Source organism: Bos indicus, chromosome 5 (assembly GCF_029378745.1).
Source record: "Bos indicus isolate NIAB-ARS_2022 breed Sahiwal x Tharparkar chromosome 5, NIAB-ARS_B.indTharparkar_mat_pri_1.0, whole genome shotgun sequence".
NCBI classification, from domain to species: Eukaryota; Metazoa; Chordata; class Mammalia; order Artiodactyla; family Bovidae; genus Bos; species Bos indicus.
Genome location: NC_091764.1, coordinates 35,590,510 through 35,616,589, shown reverse-complemented (window position 1 = coordinate 35,616,589; position 26,080 = coordinate 35,590,510). Strand labels below are relative to the sequence as shown.

The following is a 26,080-nucleotide window of genomic DNA, read 5'->3' as shown; positions in this document are numbered from 1 at the left end:
CACATAACACAGACAGTAAACCACATGAATGACTGAGCTTGTATTTCAGGGATCTTTTTTCAAAAATGTCTTTGAGACAAGGAATCAAAGAAGCCTGTCAAAAAAGCCTGTTTGAAGAAGTGAGCTTCCAAGTTTTCTGCTCACACTCTTCCTATATCCTGGATACCATGGCCACATCAGTGTCAAAACAGAACAGAAAGATGTCCTTCCGAAAAAAGGACCTAAGAGACCATGATAGAGCCATTTAGCTTTTCTGACACCTTATGACAGAAAACTGGATTTAAATCAATGCGCTACCTTACACATTGATATCTATAGCCAGAAGGCTTGCTATAAATAGATTTTTAAAAAGATCATTGAAATTAGTCACTCTCAGCCTTCTGTGCACTGGATGAAACGTTAAGATCAAATTATCATACCATATTTTTGAAAGCAATGCAGAGAACTTAATTCCCACGTCCCTCTCCCCTGGTTTAAAGAGCAACTAGACAAGAGATTTGAGTGGGAGAGTAGATTTTTATCCTGCACTTCTCTTTGGTTTAGTCTTGCAGCTCCAACCTCAAGACTCACAGGATATGGGGAAAATAGCCAGGGACAGACTTAGTGGACATGACAAAGCCTATCATTCAAGCCATCTTCCAACAAAGCACAACACTTTCCTAGTTGTAGAACCCCTGGTTCTACCCCCAGAGAATGCCAGTGGCACCCAATCCTAGTCACTGTGACAACCCAAAGTTCTCCCACACATTGCCAAGCATACCTTTCGGAACAGTGTAGCAGAAATCAGGTTCAGAATAACTACCTTGATGAAACAGAGATTACGGGATTAATCTAACGTTCCCACTTTTCCAGCCCCATAAATTTATGGAATAAAATGTAACCATCTGGCTTGTGTCCATCACTGGGAATGCACAGACATGGAGAAGCCCTCAAGATAGTCATAAAATATAGGGGACAAATAATCCTAATAAAATAAAAGAAATGCTGTCATTTTCAGCATAAATACAAAGTGTTCTTTCAGGTAAATACAAAGTGTTCTTGGATCACAGAGGGAAAAGTAGCCAACATCAGTTGGAGGGAAGGAGCTCATAAAACAAATGGCATTTGGTCAGGAGGAGACGGTAAAGAATCCACCTGCAATGAAGGAGACCCGGGTCTGATCCCTGGCTTGGGAAGATTGCATGGAGAAGTGAATGGCTACCCACCCCAGGATTCTTTCCTGAAGAATCCCAGGAACAGAGAAGCCTGGCGGGCTACAGGCAATGGGGTCACAAAGAGGCAGACATGACTGAGTGACTAACACTTTCAACTTCTTCACCAGGTAGAGAAGAGAGGGAAAACCATTCCAGCCATAGAAATAGCTGATGAAAAAGCAGAGAGGTGTGAAAGGGCATGATACGGCTGAAAAACCAAACAGCAGCCACTGCAGAATGGAGCTGGGCAGGAAAGTTGGATAGGATAGGCAGGGCTTTGTGTGCCAGTGTAACAGATACTTGTCTTTGTCATCATCCACGATTTAATCTCTGGGTGCAAAAATTAAAATAAATAATAATAATTCTTATGTACCACTGAAAAACCATCCCACCTCACTCCTAACCCACAGCTTCCTCTGTGTTAGAAGGATTCTGATCTATCACAGCATCACCTCTTCCTGTCCACAGTAACTGATTCAGGAACAGGCACCTAACCCAGGACAAGGAAATCAGGTTCAGGATACTGGTTCAAAGTTTCAGGACAAAGAAACTTCGGTGTTTCCAAAAATAAACTTCTTCAGTTCTATCCCACAGTCACAACAAAAAGCATAACAATAATCTGCAATTTCAGCCATGGTTAGTGTAATACTTTCTCCCCAGACTCCAGGAAGGAGAAGAGAGGCTTTGCAGAGATGCAATCCAATTCCTCTGAGCTCCAAAACCTTCTGCTGCCTCAAGGAGGCACATAAGATGTGACTCTGAGAAGAATTTACCTAGTGTTAACTTTTAATCTACTCCAATTTACATACAAGTGAATTATTCACAAATTCCAAAACTTCATTCTAACTTATAGATAGAAGCAAATTAAAATTGAATTATAAATATTTATTATGCTCCCCCCTCCCCTCCCCTTTTCAGGCTTGAGTTGATTCAAGGTAGAGCTTGAGCAAAATCCTTTGTCTTGCTGAACAGGGTGATAGATGGGGACTCCAAGGAGAGAAACAGAGGAAGAACTACATTGAATATGGAAATGATGATCAGAGCCACCAATAGAAGCAAAGGCGTGGCCCAGTGAGGTTAAGCTCCAATAATGAGTGAAAGAAACTGAGAAAAGGATAGCAGCTGCCTGACAAGGAAGAACTTTAGAGAAGAGATGCTTAAAGAGGATTTCTAGAAAGTTTCATCATTTGTTACTCAAAAGAAAACCTCTGTTATTTTCCATTGCTTTTGGGGTCAGATTCGTGAAGGGTTGAGAGGCTGTATTATTTTTGTGGGTTTTGTTTGTCTTGTTTTCAGATGAAATGACATGTGAAGACTGACCCATGATGAAAGGAAGGACATAAAAATGGATTATATTTGAATATCCTTGGTAAAAATGTACATCACCATGGTTGAAAACATGGTGAAGGCAAGTGTAGTTGAAGGGAAATTATTTTGTAAAAATTGTTCAATCTTCATTTTGGAAAAATTTCTCTGGTAGCCATATGGAAGGTTATTTGAAAAAAAAAAAAATGAACATAGGGAAAACTCTTGAGAGACTAATAATTCACATGATTGTTGACTTTTCGTTAAGTTTCACATGTTTTGGCATTTACCAGGAATGGTGATTTAGAGCTACTTACTGGTCATTTCACTGCCTGTCAGGAACGCTGATGCAAGAAGGGCCAAGTAAACACCAGATGTTATTTGCACTGAGATTCAGGAAGTGCTTAAGGAGACCTGCAAGGCAGAACCATCCTTTATCCTACCAGGGTGGTAGGCAGGGTCCCAGAAGATCTCTATCCAGCTTAGACTTAAACCTATTCATTCATGGGGTCACAGTTCAGGACAAGCTCTCTCACCTGTCCAAGCTCTCCTCTTGGCCCATTACACTTCCTGTTTTGCTCCCTCTATGAGGATTAGGATGACTTGCAAGAACAGACCCTCCAACATGGAACATGTCCTGCAGAAGCTCCATTCAATCTACACTTTACTGACAGGAAAAATGAAATTCTTTTTTTCCATCCTGATTAACCAAGTTCATGGTTATAAAGGTTTAAAAACTGGGGCTGGCATGAATCTGGCATTCCTAGTCCAGAAGCCTAAGACACAGTGAAGGGGGGTTATTGAATGAGACAGGGAGAGCACCTATAGGAAGCAGAATAATTTTCAGCTTTCTGTCAATAGAACAGCATCTTCCACCACCCCTTACCTCACCCTAATGATATTTATATCTATTGTTCCCCCCGAAAAACATGTTTTTCAAGAATCCATTATGTCTGAGTCTAACAAGGGCTTGAAGGGAGCCCGAACTCTGTGAGTAGCTCAGAAAACTTAGCAGGGGTTGAATTCAAGAAGTCTTTAGAAAGCAAAGTCTAAATAATTTGGTCACCAATAAAAGACATGCCAAAGGTAAAAAAAAAAAGAAAAAAATTGAATCCAAAATTCCCAGCTTGAGAGACTGAATGAAAGGAACTGCAGGACAAGCATAATGGTACCCAGATGGGATTTCAATTTTAGAAACGGTCATTCTGAGGTGTTCAGAGACGTGCATGGGGACATGTCCAGCAGGAGGCTGGCACTACAGAACCTGATCTCAAGAGAGAGGTCAAGGTTGGCAGTATAAATGTAGAGGTCATTGGAATACAGCATCTAAAGTGATAGGCATGCCTGAGTAAATCATAGGAATCACAGGAATGAGAGGAGGATAAAAGGATGGACCATAAAGACACTAGATCTGTAGAACAGCAGGGACAGCATATTTAACTTTATATACGTACTACATAATGCTGCACATCTATACCATACAACATTTGTCTTTCAAAAATGTGTAAATAATATATTTTCCCCTTTGAACCCACATTCCATTTTATTCTCACAAAGCTTGACAAGGACAACTGTTATCACAGTTGTCAATGGGAAAAGCAAACCAAGGAACAATTCTGTGAGTCACCCAAAGGCATCCAGCATGCTAGAGGTGTAATGGGGATGACAATTTTTGGTCCCATATTCCTTCCACTAAATTGCCCTGCCTTCTGAACACATCCTAACCTATGCTCAACTGCCTCTCACAAGCAGAAAAGTAAATTCAAGAATGTGAACACAGAAAATAATGTAGAAAAAAGTAATTATATAACATTTTTAGTTTCTTAAGTGACTGGCTTAGTAGTGATTTTAAGAAAGGTCACTTTCCTCATTTGCATTTGTTTCCCAATTCGTAAAGTTAGCATTCTTGCCTTTTATTTTCATCTCAAAGATTATATAATGTTCAGAGAGACTTCTTAGTTCCCGTGATTATTACTTCAAGACCCAACTCTATTCCTCACCAGAAAATCAAGGCAGAGAAACCACCATGTGAGAATAATTCTACTTTATTTTTGTTATCATTTCAATTTTCAGAATTCACAATTAAATTCAGGGATATATTAAGCAATTCCTCAACAAGGCCTCCTGTTAGGAACCACGTATAAAAAATAGAATGTGTGTGGTGGTTCTGAACTCAGAATAATGAGTTTCCAATGCCAGCTATCAGATGACTAGCTGTGTTTGGCATGTAGCAACACCATGTGTTGGCTTTTCACATTATGATACATATTATTATTACTCTCACAAGCAGTGAGCCTGTGGTACCTACTCAAACTACCAAGAGCCATTATACCCTTGTGACTTTCTGAGCTTACTTTCATTCTAAGTATCTCACACTCCACAAAATACAAGTTTCCACATATGAAAATTGACATAAAATTTTGGGCAATGTAAACACTGCATTGTTTTAAGAGTCTGATAAAAAAAAGTTTCTGGCAATGAAATTATTCTTAGAATAAATCCTGCCTACCACCCTCTGTTTCTAGAGAACTGATCATTCTCTTACGGACAAAAGTCAAAGTGAATTGAATTTCTTTTCAAAGAAGAACTGACAAAGATCATTTGAACTGCCTGTTTAGAGAAAAACAGGCTAAGAAAAGGGTCTTTAAATACTACTAGGAAGCTGCACAGAAGAACTTACCAACACGCCCATGCTATACAAGGTCTTTTTAATTGCAGAACTGCTTGAATTTAAAGCAAAACTTTGTTTCCATGCTTTCCATATTTATTGTGTGCAGTGCATAAAAATCCCACCAAAAACACAAGTGGCATTTTCAAGTAGTTATTAATAAATAATAAAGCATGTCAGAAGCAATCACATCAAAATATTCATTTTTAGTCATGCGACTTCCAGAATGAAGACATGAGCTCACACGTGAATGCAGAGTAACCCCCTACACACACAAACAGAGTGAGGGTGAAATGGAGCGAGACTGGTTTCTTTCTAAATCAAAATGCAGCTGAATGCAAGTGTATCTGTGGTCACAAATATGGATGTTTACTGATAAAGAATCCAACTGGAGCTTCTTTAAGTACTAATTTTGGTGCATTAGTAGTAAAAGAAGGAATCTGTCCATCTCCCAATAACAAAGCAACTGTTAATAATTCTTTTCTTCTTTTGCACTTAAACTGCATCACTGCTACTGCCATCATGAATCTAATGAGTCTCTGTTCCCTGACAGGTCTCTCTCCTATCTGCAGTATGTAGAAACCTAAATTGATTTCCTGCCACATAATCAGACTAATACAGATAAAATGTGCAGATTCAATCATTAAAAACAGTCTATCTCAGGCATAGAATGGTTAACTTAGAATGTTCCAAAACTCACCAAAATACCCTATTTTCCCAGTCTCTAACTGGGAAAGGTTGTCTTCTAAATTCAGGTTAGAAACGTATGCTGTTATAACTATTATCATTATTGTCTATTGCTCTTGCTCTCCCTTCAATATTCCCATGCCTTTAGAGTCCAAAACTTTAAAGGCAAAATAAAAATTTTAAAAGCCATAAAAACTGGACTAACACAGAATATACAGTTTGCAAAGTCTTTCAACATGAGCAATCTCATTTAAGCCTCACAGCAACTTTGAATAAATGGGATTAGTAGCTCTACAGTAGTAAAAATTACAGATAAGGAAAGCAGTGCAGAGAAACCAAATCACTCATCTCCACTAGAGGCTCAAAATCAGAGCTGATGTCTATCAACTTACTATATGAGGAACTTGTTGGTTCAAAACTTCAGGAACTTCCTGAATGAAATCTAAAACTGGCCACATACACAGAGGGCAAAGAGAGACTGTAGGAAGAGGTAGACAGCTTCAGATTGATAGGTGGCAGGTTTAACAAACAAAGGAACTTAGACACCAGGCTTGTCTTGGGCAGTTGCAAGATGAACAGATCTCCACACTTGCCTACCAGAATCTTAAAAGTTTATATAGAAACCTTAAACTGGGTTCAGTCACATATAACTCCCAGATGGTCTCAAAAACACATTGCTTCTTCAAGGTGGCCGTATGGTTGAAAAGAGCTCCCACTGTGGGTACCCTGGAATGCACATTTCAAGGATGGGAGAGGGTGAGGAGCTTCTGATTGCCCTGATCTGGCTTTTGGGTCATCTGGCGGTCATGTCCTCTCAACAACCTTCTCCAGTAGAGTACTCTAGGCAATTACATGGGAACAAACCTACCAAATTCAGTTGACAGAACTTGGATCCCAACCCAGGCCATGATGGCTGATACATACTCTACAAAGTAGATAAACCCTCATTTTAAGTTAACGTTTATGAAAAAATTTATTCTGAAGATAAACAAATACATTTTTCTTGATCTTTGGCTCAATTTAGGATTTGCAGATCTATAAAACTACTCATATCACACAATCTCTCAGCTAATATTGAAACAACTGAGGTGTAATGGCACTAAATTTTAAAGTTTTTTAAAAGATAATTTTCCTCAAAAAGTTACTGATCAAAATGTATGAGTAATCCACAACTTTTTCATCAGCAAACACACATCTAAGGATGCCACATCCTCACCCTTTAGACATCTACATGCTTCTTTACATTGCCGGGTTCGGGGAGTACAAAGACACACTCTTGGGAGGTCAACTTGGAAACATCCCTTCATTAAATCCAAAACACTCTCAAAAGTTTATTTCAAATCCACAGATAATTATAATTTGATTCAATGCAAAATAAACATATCTTCACATATTATTTACCAAAAAGATTTGTTGGCTTAGTGTTGTGAATACCTGTGTGCATGCTCAGTCATGTCCAACTTTGCAGTTCCATGGACTGTAAGTGGTCAGGTTCCTCTGTCCATGGAATTTTCCATGCAAGAACACTGGAGTGGGTTGCCATTTCCTACTTTAGGGGATTTCCTGACCTAGGGATTAAACTCGAGTCTCTTGCATCTCCTGCATTGGCAGGCAGATTCCTTACCACAGCACCACCTGGCAAGCCCCAACACACAAATAGACATACACAAATACATATAATAAAAAATCAGAAACAAAAGCATCCACTAACTAGTCAAAGAAACAAAAACAAATAGCAGATTCTACTACTAGATTTAGCAACTATATGATTGACTTTAAGCAAATTATCAGAATTTTATTAAAGCAGAACAAAATGTAGTCAAGGTGTAAAGGGGTTAAAATAAGAAAACATCTCTACACTTTGAAGCTTAAAATTATATACACAACAGCCACCAGACAAGATATTCTCTCTCTCTCTTTAGTCACTAAGTCGTGTCTGACTCTTGCAACTCCATGTACTATAGCCTGCCAGGGTCCTCCGTCCATGGGATTCTCCAGGCAAGAATACTGGAGTGGGTTGCCATTTCCTTCTCCAGGGGATCTTCCCGACCCAGGGATCAAACCCAGGTCTCCTGCATTGCAGGCAAATTCTTTACTGATTGAGCTATGAGGGAAGCCCTACACTTTGAAGTTTAAAATAAGAGAAGATATTAATGTTACTTTATTTTTGTTTGTTTTGATTCCATGGAAACAAGCAACTTTCTGAAAACTGGCTTCCATGAAAACTGCTGCTTGAGTTTATAATCATATTAATACTTTTAGCTAGTGTTTACCAGTCCCTCAGAACTTCACCAGTGAAATTAGCAGCTGTTTTGTTACCAGCAAAATTAAGAAGGTAAATTAGCCAAAACAGTATTTCTCTTTATCATCTCTTCTCTCAGTTGCAATACTGCTCAAGAATAAGATCAAATAGACAGAAATACTAAGCAAATAGAAGAGAATATGATGACTGATGACAATGACAATGTCAATGATTAAAATGATGACATCATTTACAACTTCAGTAGACTGGCTGCACTGCTTTGTTGATCCTGCCTCATTACTTATGGATAGTAGTCTCAACAACATCATTTGAACATAAGTAGTAGATCTGAGAATTAGTAATTTGCTACATCTTTATTTAAAGTAGCCCAAAATATTATATACAATTGAACCCAAACTGTATACAATGTCTTAGCTAATATCATTAGTCAATGTCTTAAATACATAAGGAAACTTAAATTCATGGACTTTCATGATTTACAAAACATGCTTTTGCTGTGATTAAAGTAATTATAAACTTGAATAAGTGAAATGTTTGAATTTCTTTAAAAAAGGAGAATATATGAATTTTTATTGATCTTACTATTGATCATTAACAGGTGAAGAGGCTCAACTGCACCTTCCTATATTGATACAGTTAGGATGAATGAGGTGTTGCTTACATTAACAAAATGCTCACCTTAACAGTGACGTGTATAAATTCATCGATTATGTAACCTCTCTTTTCTATTATAAGATATCTCATATATAGTACCTAGCTATATCTTTAATACATATATAATTACTCTTTGTAAGTTCTTCTATTAAAAGAGTAACTAGAAATTTAAAAGAAATATATATATATATAACAGTTTTTTAAGTGAACCATATGTCATTCATTTATTTTATTTGAAGCCTCATCAAATATTCATACAGTCCGTGAGAAGGATAAGACAGAAAAAACAATATGTTCATTCACAAAGCTGGCTATCTTTTTATCCACACATATGTTAGTGTTTAGCTGGCTTAGTAGATTTATTAATGTAAAAAGAAAGAAAAACAACATAGGATCAAGATGAGATTTTTATTATGTATCCTCAACATTCAATTGAACTATTAATTGACAAGAATAAAGAATAGGGATCGCTAAGATAGTTTTACATCTATAAAATGTGAAATTTATAAATGGTGCAACCTCAGATTGCACAGGCAGATTCTAACAGAATATTTGCTGAATAGCCAAAGAGACAGTATACAGTTCCCCATCAATTATGCAGAGCTGAAGTGCTGAAATACACAATTTCATCTTCTACCTAATAGGCCAATTTGACCTGAGACATCAATTTTGGGAATTTGCTCCGCTTTTATCCTTCTTTAATTACAATAATCAAATTACTTTAGAATAACAAGACAACAAAATATCAGTTATCATGATTTATCACCCTATTGAAACTGTGCTCTTTTATGATTATTATTTTCACTGCAAGAAAGAAAACAGCATTATAAAGTACCAAAGGATACAGGGCATAGCATAATCAGTTTCTCAATCCAGAGTCTCAGACACCAGCCCTTAAGTCTACCTCTGTCCTTGTTCCCCAGGCCCCGTATCTATCTCCCCTCCATTTCTGAACCAGTTATGATAATTAAGCCAGAAAATTAAAAGTGAAGCTCAGAATTAAGTCTTACTGCTCAGAGATTCAATAATAATAAAATAGCTCTGAGAATTTATACAGCCTCTAAAATAAATCATTTCCCAGCCCTGCTATGTTGGCTCAATCTACAAAGTTGAGCCACTGCTTCAGTTTTCTAGCCTAGAACTCAAAATTCTGTCCTGCACACCCATCTGTTTGGTTGAAGCTCTGATGTTCAGACAGGATCTTGCCAATTCTCTCTGCTAATCCTCAGGAATAGATGAATCCTGTTAAAAAGTGTCAGAATGCTAGATCCATCAAATGATGCCTGCCTGCCTTTGAACTGTAGGGGTTACTGGACTTTCCTCATTAGCAGACTGTATACCACTCCAACTCCCACTCATCCTCATACCCTCCTCCATCCTATTTTATCATCCTCCTGGAGTTTTTCCTGCTCCTATGAGTTTTTATAAATTACACTCACTATTTAAGTGAGGATTCTATCCCTAGATAAAGCACAGAAGATTCACTCACTGTCTAAGGTTATCTTTGAACTTCACCTTAATCTCCACTACTCATTTCCAGGAGCCTTAAATCTAATCTTACCAAGCTTAGGTCTCTCCCATTTCAAGACTTGGGTTTCTCCTTAAGTGCTCCTTCCTTTGCTAAGTATTGCCTCCAGTTTCTGGCTCACTTAAATTAATTCAATAAATATATATTGAGCACTTGCTATGAAGTGAGCATTCAGCAACAAAGATCAGGAATAATTCAATACAGTGAACTGTCTACTGTGCAGAGACTGCTCATTTTCCTCCATTAGCAATAATTGTCTTCTTTTTAGCAATTAAACTCCATACTTTCATCTGGGCACATGGCTGTTCAGCTAGGAACTATGTTCCAGCTAAAGAGGCCAAGTGACTCCGATCTGGCAAAAAGGAGTAGAAGTGATACGTGCTATGATCCAGATTTTAATATTAAAAAGGAGACCGACTGCTCACCACTTTCCTTTCCCTCAGACTGGAATCAGGATACTGCAGTAGTAAGTGAAGTTCTTCAATGAGGACAAGTGCGTTGTGGGACCCTGAATAATCTCACATGGCAAAGATACCCATCATCCGAGAAAGCAATGGCCTGCCTCTAGCCTGCTAAGGTGAGAGAAAAATAACTTCTTCCTTTATTAAACACTACATTTGAGGTGTCTCTGTTACAGCAGCTTATTAGCCTGTTTCCTAGGTAATACATCTCTCCAAGTTTCCTCAGATGCTCCTTGAAGAGTCATTCTTTAAAACAAGTATCAGCAAATGTGAGGTGGCATCTCATTTTGGTTTCAGTTTGCACATCTCTGATAATTACTGATATTGAGTACCTTTCCATCTGCCTTCTGTATATCTGGATGTCTTCTTTCAAAACGTAAATATCCTCCAGTTAAAATAATTTTTAAAAAAATGCCAATTGAAGTCCTCTGCCTATTTTTAATTGGGTTGCTTTTTTAATTTTATGGGTTCTTTATATATTTTGGATATCAACTCCTTACTAGATACATTGTTTGCAAATATCCTCTCCCATTCAGTAGACTGCCTTTCATTTTGTTCATGGATTTTTTTGTTTTGGAAAAGCTTTCTGCTCTGATGTAGCCCTACCTCACATCTGTCAAAATGGCTGGTATCAAAAAAACAAGGAACAAGTGTTGGTAGGAATGTGGAGAAAAGGGGACTCTCATGCACTGTTGGTGGGAATGTAAATTGATGCACACATTCTGGAAAACAGTATGAAGTCTCCTCAAAAAATTCAAACTAGAACTATCATATGATCCAGAAATTCTACTTCCAGATATTTAAGGAGAGAAAACAAAAGCATAAATTGAAAAACTACATATGTATGTGTGTATACATATATATTGGAGAAGGCAATGGCACCCCACTCCAGTACTCTTGCTTGGAAAGTCCCATGGACGGAGGAGCCTGGAAGGCTGCAGTCCATGGGGTCGCAAAGAGTCGGACACAATTGAGCGACTTCACTTTCACTATACATATATATATATATATATATATATATATATATATATATCCGTATGTTCATTGCAGTACCAGTTACAATAGCCAAGATATGGAAGCAATCTAAATGTCCATCAATAGATGAATGGAAAAAGATGTGGTACATATATACAATGGAATATTTACTCAGCCATAAAATAAAAAGAATTTTTAATTCTTCATTCTTCCTTTCCATCATCTATAAATTTGAAATATTCCCATTTGCAGCAATATGGATAGACATGGAAAGTATTATATTAAGCGAAATAATTCATACAGAGAAAGACAAATATCATATGATTTCACTTATATGTGAAATCTGAAAAACAAAACAAAACAGAAGAGACTCACAGATACAGAGAATAAATCTGTGGTTACCCAAAGGGAATGGACGAAACAGGCGAAGGGAATTAAGAGGTACAAACTCTCAGTTACAAAATAAATAAGTCACAGGGATATAAAGTATACATAGGGAATATAGTCAATTATGGGTTTCCCTCATAGCCTAGTTGGTAAAGAATCTGCCTGCAATGCAGGAGACCAAGGTTCCTGGGTTGCGAAGATGCCCTAGAGAAGGAATGGCAACCTGCTCCAGTATTCTTGCCTGGAGAATCCCCATGGACAGAAGAGCCTGGCAGGCTATAGTCCATGGAGTCACAAAGAGTCAGACAAAACTGAGCAACTAAGCGCAGCACAGCAGCATGTTAGTTTTAGATTGGCTTAGTAGATTTATTAGTGTAAAAAGAAGGAAGAAACATACAAGATGAGATTTTTATTATGTATCTCCAACATTCAATTGAACCTATTAATTGACAAGAATAAAGAATAGGGATCGCTAAGATAGTTTTACAGGGTCACAAGAGTCAGACACAACCTAGCGACTAAACCACCACCATTGTCAAAATTAAAGTTAACTTTGGTGATGAATGATAACTGGTCTTAAAGGTGGCGATTATTTCATAATGCATAAAAACATCAAATCATTATTCTGTATACCTGAAGCAAATATAATATGTGTGTTAATTATAACTCAATTAAAAACAAAGTAAATAAAACAAGCATCAGCAAAATTTTCTGTATATGGCCAGACAGTAAATATTTTAAGCTCTGCAGGTCACATACATCTCTTGTTACACACTCTTTTATATTCATATTTATGTTTGCTGCTGCTAAGTCGCTTCAGTCGTGTCTGACTCTGTGCTACCCAATAGATGGCAGCCCACCAGACTCCCCTATCCCTGGGATTCTCTAGGCAAGAATACTGGAGTGGGTTGCTATTTCCTTCTCCAATATTTATGTTTACAATCATTTAAAAATTTTAAATGGCCCACCCCCTCCCCACCCCTCTCTGTCTTCTCTGCACTGGGAGCAGCTCTCCTGCTGCAGCCCTTCATCCCCTGAAAATGTACACTTGCGCCAAGTTCGTCTCCACCCCCTCCTTGATCAGGAGAACCTCTACACTATTGAGCCGATCACTGTCTGCAGTGGTGGTAAGACGTCCGGAGACACTGACGGATGAGAGCCACAGCAGCTTGGCAGTAGTTCCCCGTCCCCTGACCACCTCACTTACTCCTAGCCGCAGCTTCCAAACCAGTGCCATCTCAAGGGACATTGACACAGCAGCCAAGTTCATTGGAGCTGGGGCTGCCACAGTAGGGGTGGCTGGCTCTGGAGCTGGAATTGGGACCGTGTTTGGGAGTCTCATCATTGGTTATGCCAGGAACCCTTCTCTGAAGCAGCAGCTCTTCTCCTATGCCATTCTGGGCTTTGCCCTCTCGGAGGCCATGGGGCTCTTTTGCCTGATGGTGGCCTTTCTCATCCTCTTTGCCGTGTGAAGGAGCCGTTTCCACCTCCCATAGCTCTCCCGTGTCTCATCTGCCCTGTATTTTTCTTTTCCTGTACCTCCCCAGGCAACCTGGGGAAAGTGGTTGGCTCAGAGCTTGACAGAAGGAAGACAAATAAATACTGTATTAATAAGAAAAAAACTAAATAAAATAAAAATTTTAAATGGCTTCTCAGGTGGCTCAGTGGTAAAGACTCCACCTGCCAATGCCAGAGACACAAGAGATGCGGGTTTAGTCTCTGTGTCCAGAAGATCCCCTGGAGGAGGAAATGGCAACCCACTCCAATATTCTTGCTGGGAGAATTCCATGGACAGAGGACCCTGATAGGGTACATTCCAGGGAGTCATGTAGAGTTGAACACAACTGAGAGACTGAGCACACAAAAATTTAAAAAACCATTCCTAGCTCAAAAAGTGAAATGTTAATCACTGTCTAACTGTGTCTGATTCTTTGCAACTCTGTGGACTGTAACCTACCAGGCTCTTCTGTCCATGGAATTCTCCAGGTAAGAATATTGGAGTGGGTTGCCATGTGCTTCTCCAGATCAAACCGAGGTCTCCTGCATTGCAGGTGGATTCTTTACCATCTGAGCCATCAGGGAAGCCCTTTTAGCTCAAAAGGTCATATAAAAAACATGCCCCAAATTTGGCCCACAGGGCCACAGTTTACTAAACCCTAGGAGCAACAAATGTAGATAAAATTTCCCTTAGATAAACAGCAATTCTTTTAGAATAAAATAATACCATTCGCAGAAATGTGGGTGGGCCTAGAGATTACCATACTAAGTGAAATAAACTAGAAAAAGACATCTACCATATGATATCACTTACATGTGCAATCTTAAATATGACACAAATGAACTTATCAATGAAACAGGAAGAGACTCACAGACATAGAGAATAGACTTGTGGTTGCCAAAGGACAGGGAGGATAGGGGAGGGATAGATTGGGAGTTTGAGATTAACAGATGCAAACTATTATATGTAGGATGGATAGACAACAAGGTTCTACTGTGCAGCACAGGCAACCACATTCAATATCCTGTGATAAACCACAATGGGAAAGAATATGAAAAGATATATGAATAATTGAGTCACTATGCTGTACAGCAGAAATTAACACAACATTATAAATCAACTACAATAATTTTTTAAAAAAGAAATTATTTTATATCTTTAGTTATACTTATGTTGAGAATGTAAGACCAAAAAAATGTAATGATCTGCTTAATTAGAGCAGGTCTAGATGCTATAGAATCAAAAAAGGGGGAGAAAATTCCCATTAACTCGCTTTCATCACTGCTGTTAATATCTATATTGGGGGCATATCCTGTTGTCCTTCACTCTGTGACAGGCTTCCTGAGTGCAGGGATCAACTTTGTAATTCTCCTTCTTGGCACAGTTCATGTAGAAAATACATATGTGGACAATTGTCTTGTTCACTGATGATTTTCCCATCTACTTCTATGCCTTTTCAAAACAGTGTTTGTTGTTTGCTCAAATAACTAAGTAGAAGTTAGAGATTTATTTTGCCTTCAAATATTCCTTTGCATTGCACTTAGGTTAATACTTATTATTTAAAATGTAGAACAGATGATAACCCAAACAAATGTAAAAAAAATTTACAGTAATATTTTATATTGCTATATATTAAAACCAAAGACTCTCTCCTTTCCCCTTGGAATATAAACTGGCAAGTATGGAGAGGGAATCTAGATTTATGAAAAGAACTCAGTCTTTTGTAGCACTGAGATGAGCATGTTCCTAGAAAAAGGAGTAATAGAGGGTCTCAGTTAATGAGAGGTACAATACCTCCCCCTCACGTGATTACACTGTGGCTTGAGACTTTCTTAGAAACGTCACCAATTTCCAGAATGTCAGAGGAAACAATTTCTAATTGAATGGCAAAAAACACCTTCTAGAACCAAATGAAAGCACTGGACCTGTCTTCCCTCAGCTCCACCGTCAGTTTTGGGATAGTTGTGAGTTGACCTACACAAAATGTTCAGAACATTTTGATAAATTAATGTTCTTGGTTTTCTTTCTTATGAAAAAAACTATTCAGGCAAAACGTCTACACAATGGTCTACAGATAGCTTCCTCACTACATTTTACACCCTTTAAAAGAGAGGAGAACCAGGCATCAGAATTATCCTGGATTTATATAGAAATCAGGATTTAACATGTCACATCCTGCCTTCTTGACAGTTCTTTTGCTTTCATGGTAGTCTAGAGCTCTGATTGTTTATTATGGACTTTTTCATTGTTTTTCAGTGTAGCGCTTTTGCTCTCTTATATCTTTCTCTGTTTCCTGTCTAATTCCTTTATATGCCAGTCTTACATCCTCAGAAAAACTGGTTTTATCTCCTTGAGGGCAACAACTGCACCTTTTAGTTCTCTTCAATTTCTAACTACTGGCGATTATAGTCCAAGACAGAGAGAAAGAGTCTGAAAAATACTTGTTGAAAAGAGTTGAATTAATTTTCCTTTTCAAGGTCTGCAAGATAAAACAACATACCCACCTTGGCTGAGTGAGAGTGTCACTCCCATCCCCTCTTAATTCCCCACTGAAGCAAGGCATACAACCCTGAGCTCACTGTGCAGCCCCAGGCAATGCCTGCTACCCAGGCAAAGACAACTGGCAGCGCACTCGGCTTTACGCAGAGGTCCTGAGAGGCGTGGCCCATACTGTTATAAGTACCAGTCTTATTAGTCCAAGTTAGGAAAATTGCTAGAGTTTGAAATTCTTTTGAAACCCCAATATCTGAGTATAACCTAAAACAAGCTGCTTCTTTTCATTCCAGAATTTCCTATTTGAATGTTACCCTATGTCATATATTTATTCCTCTTTGTTTATATTCTAGTTCCACAAAATTGTTTTCTTTCTAGCATTTGGAAGATAAAATGGGTATTTCCACCTTAATGCCACATTTAGATATGCCTGTCCATATATTCCAAAGATATATTTCCAATTTAGGAAATTAAGCCCAAACATCAACAGTAATATTTCCTATTTAAATATCAACAGCAAATGATTCACTCACATTTTCCTCATTTGCATACCTTCTCTCCCTTATCTACACAACTTCACATTCATTCACTAGAAATATACTTTAATTTTCTTTTTATTCTGAATTCTTATTTTTAGTATTCTTATTTCATTTTTCTCTCTTATTTCATAAAGTATGAGCATAAGTGCCAAAGATAAATAGTATGTGTTCATGTGTGTTGTGTATATAAGTTCACACACATTTTTGCTCTGGTCAATCTACAATTTATAAATGTTGCTATTTCTAAAACATCATTGATCCATCAGTTTTTAGGACTTTGGCCTGCATTTTCACTCAGAAGCAATACTTCACATGATGGCTAGGTCCTGAAAAGACTCAACCTACTGCAGTATGCTGTGGCTGATTTAAATCCAGTAAATTCTGGTTTCATAAATCCAGGAGGCTGAACTCAGAACACCTGGCACCTCAATGGGCAAGGGAGAAATATGAAAGCCAAAATGAAGTAGAGGGATGGAATAACTGAGCAAGCTGCAGACTAGATCCTGAAGAAGGGAGCCAACAGTTCAATCCCTAACAGTCAAAGAAGTAAACAGGAATTCTGGCTCGGCTCAAGTCAGGCAATCCAGGCAGAGGAAGCAATCTGTACAAAGCACGTGATACACAGAAGCACAGATCCTTCATGGACCTGCCAGTGTTTTATACCGCTGAAGCATAAGGCGTGTGGGAGGGAGGGAGGTGGGAATGGAAAGTCTTGTCAGGTGGTCAGGAACAGATCATGGTTCTGTGATCAGCCTTTGCAGGGACACTGTGTTACTCAGAGAGCTGTGGGGCTAAGACAAAACCAAAGCAGAGGCCCAGTTATATGAACTAGACCAGCAGAGTGGGACGTAAGGAGGAGGCATGACTTTGCAGGCATATGGCTGCACAACACCAGGCTCCAGGCATTGGCACGGTGAATTCGAATGGGTTGTACCCCCACACTAGTGGGGTGAGGTCCCCATAAACTCTCTGTCCTGGTCAGAACTGACTCAGGAACTGGGAATGGTGGCATACAAAGCCTCAGTTACCCCAGCCTACATGTGCTGACACAGACCACTCTTTACAGCTTGGCCTCCAGATTAAATCACATTTAATCTTCACACTTAGGACCTAAGAATGTCTCCTCCCTAAACAACACCTGTAAAGGGAATGGAAACGCTCCCTCCCTGAGTCACACAAAGTTACAGGAGCAAGGGCAGAAGCCTGCGGTGCTGCTGGCAGCACTGAGCAGATAATGGAAGGAGGTGAGAGAAGAAACTCAAGGGTCCCAACATTGATGGAGAAAGACTAAGATATCCAAAGCCATAAAGAAGGAAGAGAAGTAGTCCCAGAGTGAAGAGCATTCTCTAAGTGAGAGCCACTGGCATGAAAGTCTTCCTCACTGGCAAAAGATGCTTGGAGATACTGACGGTGTCTGCATGTGGATCAGGTGAGTTTGTGATGCTCAAATTCAGATGAGTGGAAGGAGAAAGCTGGGGCTAATATTTTTCTGCTTTTGGTGGATTCTTCTAAATGAGAGATTTTTATAAAGAGATGAAGAAGGAGCTTGTACTTCAAGACGAGGGAGGCACAGAGAGCACAAGGTGGCCCCAACAGGGATAGATGCTGCTGCCCCTAAGGAGGGGTGTCATCTCTGCAGTAACCCCTGAAGCCAGAAACAGCAAGCCCCTCGAGGGGAGGGACCGGGACTGTTATCCTTCCAATTCAACTGTACACCTAGCACCTAGGCTAGTGCCTGACACACAGTGAATCTCCTACAAATAACTGTTTAAAGAATAACAAGAGTTAGTATTTCTGATGTGCTTTGTAGGTGAGACACTTTCCTAAGTCCTTTCTTTGTATTTGCTAAGGAGGCACTATTATTGTCCTTATTTAGAGAGACAATGTTACTTGTTCTAGGCTGGGGCTCCTCAACTTCAGTGCTATTCACATTTCAAACCAGATGATTCTTTCACGGGAGGCGGGGGTGGGGGGGGAGGGGGCAAGGAGAAGGCTGTTCAGAGCACTGTGTGATGCTTAGCAGTATCTCTGGCCTCCAATAGAAGCCCACCCTGAAGGGTGACAACCCAAAATGTCTCTAGACATTGCCAAATGTGCCATGGGGGACAAAGCTGTCCCTGGTTGAGAACCACTGTTTAGGATTTCTAGCTGATAGATGATTCTTCCAGGATTTGAACTCAGGTTATCCACAAGAGAACACCCTTAATCTCTCCATCACAGCTGCCCATCGAGCACACAAGCTAGCATCTAGTGACTGCTTATTAGGAGCCAGATGTCCTGTGGACACTTTCTCAAACCATCTCATCTCATGATCGCCATCGCTGTGCATCTGGATGGCTGCCTTGAAACCAAACACTGCAGAAGAATAACCTGAAGTGTGTTTCTTAACAAGTTGATTCACATTCTAGATACTGTTTCAAATATTTCTGGAGGACTAGAACTACATTTTGGTTTTCTGATGGTTTAAGGTCCTGACTTGTCTGTCCTATTTTTGAGAATTTCAGTGTTTCTTACAGAACTAAACAGATTAGATTGTCTACATTAAATCAATTCAGATTGTTATTCAGCATTAAGGACTTATACTGTGCCAGTTTTATTACAATATCCTAAAATCATCTTGAAGTAGAGGCATAAATCAGTGGGGAATAGTTTCCAAAAGATGTGAGCTCCAAGAGGAAGATGGCCTTTGTGAAACCTGCGCAGGGGGTAGGTAACTTGATTGTAATGCTGTCAGTGCTCTTCACAGAAGCCTCCACTCTAAGACAACAGGAGCAAACCTCAACCCACAGAGTTTCTCTCTCTCTCTCATTTCAAAAATTTATCTAGAAAGTGAAGTCCAAAGCATTTAATATCAAATCTTTCTACCTGTCTTTAGTATCCAGAATATGTAGGATGAACTATTCTTTAATAAAGGTAATAAAACCCACTGATAATACAGTACCAGAATTTGGTATCCTGGTACTCCCCAAAGCACAAAGCATGTCTGAAATTATGTCAGTGGAGCACACCTTGAAAGGTCAGTAAGAACATTCATGTCATTGACTATATTGAAAACCCAACAATGACCACTCGTTGGGAAAAACGTTTTTTGTAAGTAATGTCAATATGAATTACACAGGAAATTACAAATTGTGAGTACCAATCTTTCACAGCACAAATGGACATATATTTTGAACAAGCATTTTTGAATATGTGAGTGCACTCTGTAGTGAGTGTATACTGAATGTCTATGCTATTGCCATCATTTTCTAGCTTAATCAAACTATTTAACCTCTCTGGGCCTCAGTTACTTTGGCTCCCATCTATTATCCCTATCTATAAAATGGGAATAATAATAATAGTACATGGAGTCATTGTCAGGATTAGTCCATATATATAGAGAGATAGATATAGATATATACATATATACACACATACACATTTACCACTTAGAACAGTGCTTGGCATACAGTAAGTGCCCAATTAATACCACACACACTTTGGTATTCAAATAATTCAAACTGATGTGTGTAAACTGATATATAAATTGGAATAAATAGACAATCAAGCCTCAATGCCAGATACAGGGACACATCTACAACTCTTCTAGCAGAACTAAAATACTTACACTTTTACTACACTATGCATGACAGAAAAGTCCCGGGAAGAATAAAACACTTCTCTAACAGATGTAGATATGAACAGTCATTTCACATGCACATCAACAGCTTTTAGCAGCCACAATTGTAAGTGAGTTCATCAACTAAGTGGGAATATGTTGAACTATGAAATTTTCTTCTGCTGGTCTGAGAGCAGAGCTTCAACATCTGAGAAGGAGGAGGACTTGATGACTGCAAGATGGCAATTTTCAGAGTGTGATGAGAGAATTTAATTTTGTGCATCTCCCACACCTCCCCACACACACTTCAATCTGTGCCACAGGAGTGAATTTATATTACATTACTTCCTGTTCTCATCATGATCTTTGTAAAATTTTTCTCTTATTCTTTTCTACCATCTGGGAAGGGTTATTCTGTACCACTGTATTAACTACATTTCTGAAGAATATTTATGTGTCCCTTTGGTAACCTTGGTAACTATGAACAAACATTTTAAAGACAACTAAGGCACTATAGTCATAATTAGAAAAAAACAGTCTGTGTTTATGTTTTCATGTTACTTATACATAACGATGGTACTAAAGAAAATGAAAACTGTATTAGAAGAAAACAAAGATGATAAATTATATATAAATGATATGCAACATGTCATAAAAACAGAATTATTTGCAACGATCACCCAGATCAATGCTTTTAAGTGACCATAAGATTTTGCTTTATTAACTTCTGCTTTATTGACTACGCCAAAGCCTTTGACTGTGTGGATCACAACAAACTGTGGGAAATTCTTCAAGAGATGGGAATACCAGACCACCTTACCTGCCTCCTAAGAAATCTGTATGCAGGTCAAGAAGCAATAGTTAGAAACAGACATGGAACAACAGACTCATTGCAAATTGGGAAAGGAGTATGTCAAGGCTATATATTGTCACCTTGCTTATTTAACTTATATGCAGAATACATCATGCAAAATGTATGAAGCACCAGCTCAAATCAAGATTGCCGGGAGAAATATCAATAAGCTCAGATATGCAGACGACACCACCCATATGGCAGAAAGCGAAGAAGAACTAAAAAGCCTCTTGATGAAAGTGAAAGAGGAGAGTTAAAAAGTTGGCTTCAAACTCAACATTCAGAAAACGAAGATTATGGCATCTGGTCCCATCACTTCGTGGCAAATAGATGGGGAAACAATGGACAGTGAGAGACTTTTATTTTGGGGGGCTCCAAAATCACTGCAGATGGTGTTTGCAGCCATGAAATTGAAAGACTCTTGCTCCTTGGAAGAAAAGCTATGACCAACCTAGATAGCAAGTTAAAAAGCAGAGACATTACTTTGCCGACAAAGGTTCATCTAGTCAAAGCTATGGTTTTTCCTATAGTCATGTATGAATGTGAGAGTTGGACTATAAAGAAAGCTGAGTGCCGAAAAATTGATGCTTTTGAACTGTTGTGTTGGAGAAGCCTCTTGAGAGTCCCTTGGACTGCAAGGAGCTCCAACCAGTCCATTCTGAAGGAAATCAGTCCTGAATATTCATTGGAATGACTGATGCTGCAGCTGAAACGCCAATACTTTGGCCACCTGATAGGAAGAACTGACTCATTGGAAAAGACCCTGATGCTGGCAAAGATTGAAGGCAGGAAGAGAAGGGGACAACAGAGGTAAGACTGTTGGATGGCATTACTGACTTGATGGACACGAGTTTCATAAGCTCTGGGAGTTGGTGATGGACAGGGAAGCCTGGTATGCTATAGTTCATGGGGTCGCAAACAGAGCTGGACACGACTGAGGGACTGAACTGAACTGAAGATTTCTCTTCATAAATATTGATGAAGAACAGGAGTACTAGTATGTAAAGCCAAAAAAATTCTATATTATCTTAAGTATGATAGCAAGATGTGAATACTGAGTAATATCAAAACATAAATGCTTTCCAAAAGGTGTTTCAGTTCCATCCAGAAATACTAATACAAAATGTGTATTTTCTGGTACTGTATTTTCTGTGTATTTTCTCTACTGGTAATAATCTCTTAATATTTCAAAGTTCTTTCCATTCTTGGATGATTTTTCAAACTTCTAACACAACTTAATGAATTTTTCACTTGAAAACTATCATTACTTCAGTGTGCTGTCAGGACTCTGATCACGGTGAAAAGTTTGTTTAATGACTCCACTGAAAAGGACCATACTATTTCTGCTCTTCTTGCCCAGGATGACATGATTTGCCTGACATCTGGGGACACAGATTCGGCTGCCTTCCAGGATTGAACCCCTGGGTCAGGAAGATCCCCTGGAGGAGGAAATAGCAACCCACTCTAGTATCTTTGCCTGGAGAATCCCATGGACAGAGGAGCCTAGCCGGCTACAGTCCATGGGGTCGCAAAGAGTCAGATACAACTGAAGCAACTTTGCACTTACTCAGCACCTGGCAACTGGGCTTGGCTGCATTGGTTAACCCTGGCTTTCTCAGCTCCTCCCATAACAAATGGCATCACTTGCAAGACAGATGCCACAGGTCAGGTTTCCATTCGGATTCTCGGAATTCACCACTGCCTTATTGTCACCACCTTTCCAACTGCATCCCAGCCCACACTCCCATGTGTGTGTCACAGTCTGACCATATTGAACCACTTGCGTGCCTCCAAGTACACATGCTCTTGAACTCCCTATATCTTTGCAAATGCTGTGTGTCAGCCTAGAATGTCCTTCCTTGCCTTGTCGGTCTGTCATACAAACACCTAAATGCTTTCCGAGTTCCAGCTTAATCAAGCACCCTGCTCCTGAAGATCCCACTAGAGTTGGCAGAGGTGCTGATTTATTCCTCAGAGTGCCAGTCCACTGACAGCTGTAGAGTTCAGAACCACAAAGCTTAGCAGATTGCAGGGTATTTACTTGATTGATGCTTTTGAACTGTGGTGATGGAGAAGACTCTTGAAAGTCCTTTGAACTACAAGGAGATCAAACCAGTCAATCCTAAAGAAAATCAGTCCTGAATATTCATTGGAAGGACTGATGCTCAGGCTGAAGCTCTAATATTTTGGCCACCTAATGCAAAGAACTGACTCAATGGAAAAGATCCTGATGCTGGGAAAGATTAAGGCAGGAGGAAAAGGGGACAACAGAGGAAAGATGGTTGGATGGCATCACCAACTCAATGGACATAAGTTTGAGAAAGCTCTGGGAGTTGGTGATGGACAGGGAAGCCTAGTGTGCTGCAGTCCACGGGGTCACAAAGAGTCAGACATGACTGAGCGACTGAAAACTACTTGATTCCACATTAGTGTCCTTCACTACACTCTGAACACCTTGCCAACAGTACTCAGGCTTTATCTACCCCAATTTAATCTACTTCCTGACACAATTTAAAACTATATTGATAAATTAAAACTTAATTTTAATTTAAAATTCAACCTCAATAATTGTGAGTGGATTAATAATAATCTTCATTTACCAAGAACTCATGTACCAAGATCATACTCAATAATCTTATGAGGAAATGATAGATGACAAAAATAAGATGTTTTAGTCATCACAGAAGACAGTCTCCTCAGTGATGAATCACCAAATGAAGAAATGAATGGCTACATGAATTAAAAAAATCTTTCAAACAAACTGGAATTTTGGGGCCAGTGACCAGTCACCACCCATTAACTCTTTCATTTCCACTACTTCCACTCAAGTTCAAGCTCCCGATACCCCAATTCTAGACTACTGCAGTATTCTTCTAATCTCCCTGCATCTAAGCTTTGCCTCTTCAAATACATTCTACAAGACGGTTTATTAATTGTATGTGCATGGATGATTTCTTAAGAGTCCATAAGTTACCTGTAAGAATTGTATCGTTTTGTGACTTGTTTTGATACAAAAATTAACGTTAGTATTAATACACTCTTGCACATCTGGAAAGCCACCTTCTTGAGCACTCTCATCAAATTTCAGTGACTGCCTTAATATTTTTGTTTTTAACTACATTGACCCCAACAGTACTATTATAATTGACAGAGACAAATATAAAATGATACAGGTAAATAACACACACACATGATTGCTTTCAGGTCAAGAGATGATCAAATTACAATACTGGATAAATACCAAGAAAGGTTTTGCAGTATTCACAGCAAAGTGATGAGACAGTTGAGGGCTTAAAAGAACCGCATCATAGCAGTCACTGCCACATTTATGTTGTAAACAATTTAAGCTTTTCAGTAAAACATCACCTATCGTGTGAAACTAATGTTGTTAATTTGAATTTACAGCTTTGTTTGCATTTAAATTTTAAATATGTTTTGATTAAAACTAGTATATGTGCTATTAGCACAAAGAATTTATACTTTATTTTATATTTACATAAATTTAAGGAACAATATAATACAAATAATTTACATACATAATGGGAGTCAGAAAGAATTTTTTTCCTTTGGAAAAGGTTTATACAATACAAATGGTTGAGGAATACTGACTAAATCATCCTAGTCATTGTATATAGTGAGCTTTTTTAAATAATGAATGTCTCTTCCACACACAAAAGTTAAAATCCAAACTGGCCCACATTAGGTTCAAAATGCATACCTATTGTTTTGATGTTGAAATTTATTTTCCTAAACAAGGCTCTTTATCTTCTTTTCTAAATGGCATAATAATATTGTATCTGCTCTTAACCATAACTAAGCAATGAGTCATAAAGGTTACCTGACCAACATGAATTTCAACCACTTTTTTATAGATCTCTAAAATTGTATTATGAATAAGTTAAAGGTGCTACAGTAACTGCAGCAATTCATTTTCCTTCCTTTCTGCCAAGGCAGGAATAGGTCAAATACATGGAAAATATATCTTTTAAAATGCTAAAAATGTCTTTCTAAGGCAGTTGTTTGTGTCTGAATTTGAGGAGATAACAAGTAGTTTTGCAAAACACTAAGAGCAGGCAGACCCCTAGGCTTGATTTTTTTTTCCTGAAAGCAGTGTTTTGTTGGTGGCATAACTACCTATTGGGAGAAAATCATAATAATTTTATTAAAATTCAACAGTTTAAAACAAATACACCAGTGGACACCTGTACACTGGACAATGCCTCAGAAATCTATTAGCAAAAAGTATAATGGATAGAAGAAAGCAGAAATAGGCAGGCTTTGTGGTATGATATTTCAAAATGATTGCAATCTCTGTGATTGCCAGGAGTAACCAAACTTCTTTAAGTGCACCCCGTGGTCTTTCCACATCTTTACTTCTATATCATGAACCTTGCCTCAATTTTCTATAGATTGAATCCTTTAAAAATAGATATCATCAAGAATCTGACTGGTAATACAGTTTCCAAAAGGATAGTGCATGCTTCTTGTCTCAGCCACAATGCAGAAATGGCTATCAGACTTAACCACTTCTATGTAAAACTATAATTAATATTAGAAAAAAACGGAGAAAGCAACTATTTTTGGTCACTGGACAACAGATACCACGATACTGTGATCCTTGCAAGAAGGTAACCTTGGCTTTATGCTTAAATGTACCCTCCTAGCTGAGGCACAAACATAGGGAAACAAATGGCCTCAAAGACACAGCCACAGTTTTCACCATACAGCGGTAGAAAATAGATGTGCATGCAGGGGAAGAGCTCCAGGAATCTGCATATGGTTCCCAAGAATCAACTTGGGCCAGTTACTAAGCTGTGCACACACTGAGCCAGACTGTAAGAGATCAGCAGAGACCAGCTCCAGCGGAGTAGGAGCCAGATAGAGTACAGAGGTCATACACAAGCCTGGGATTATGACCATCCAGAGTGAAACTCCAAGAGAATACAAGCCAGAAAGGTCATGCCTTGTAAGTGGAACC

The 26,080-nt window shown here is 38.7% G+C and overlaps 1 protein-coding gene and 1 pseudogene across 2 annotated transcripts in view; one reads left to right on the top strand and one right to left on the bottom strand.

Annotated features, from left to right (window-relative positions):
- Nucleotides 1-26,080, bottom strand: part of NELL2 (neural EGFL like 2) — a 469,663-nt gene that overhangs the window by 329,517 nt on the left and 114,066 nt on the right. The gene's annotated exons all lie outside the window — the stretch shown is intronic.
- LOC109559196 (ATP synthase F(0) complex subunit C2, mitochondrial pseudogene) lies at nucleotides 13,095-13,742 on the top strand (annotated as a pseudogene).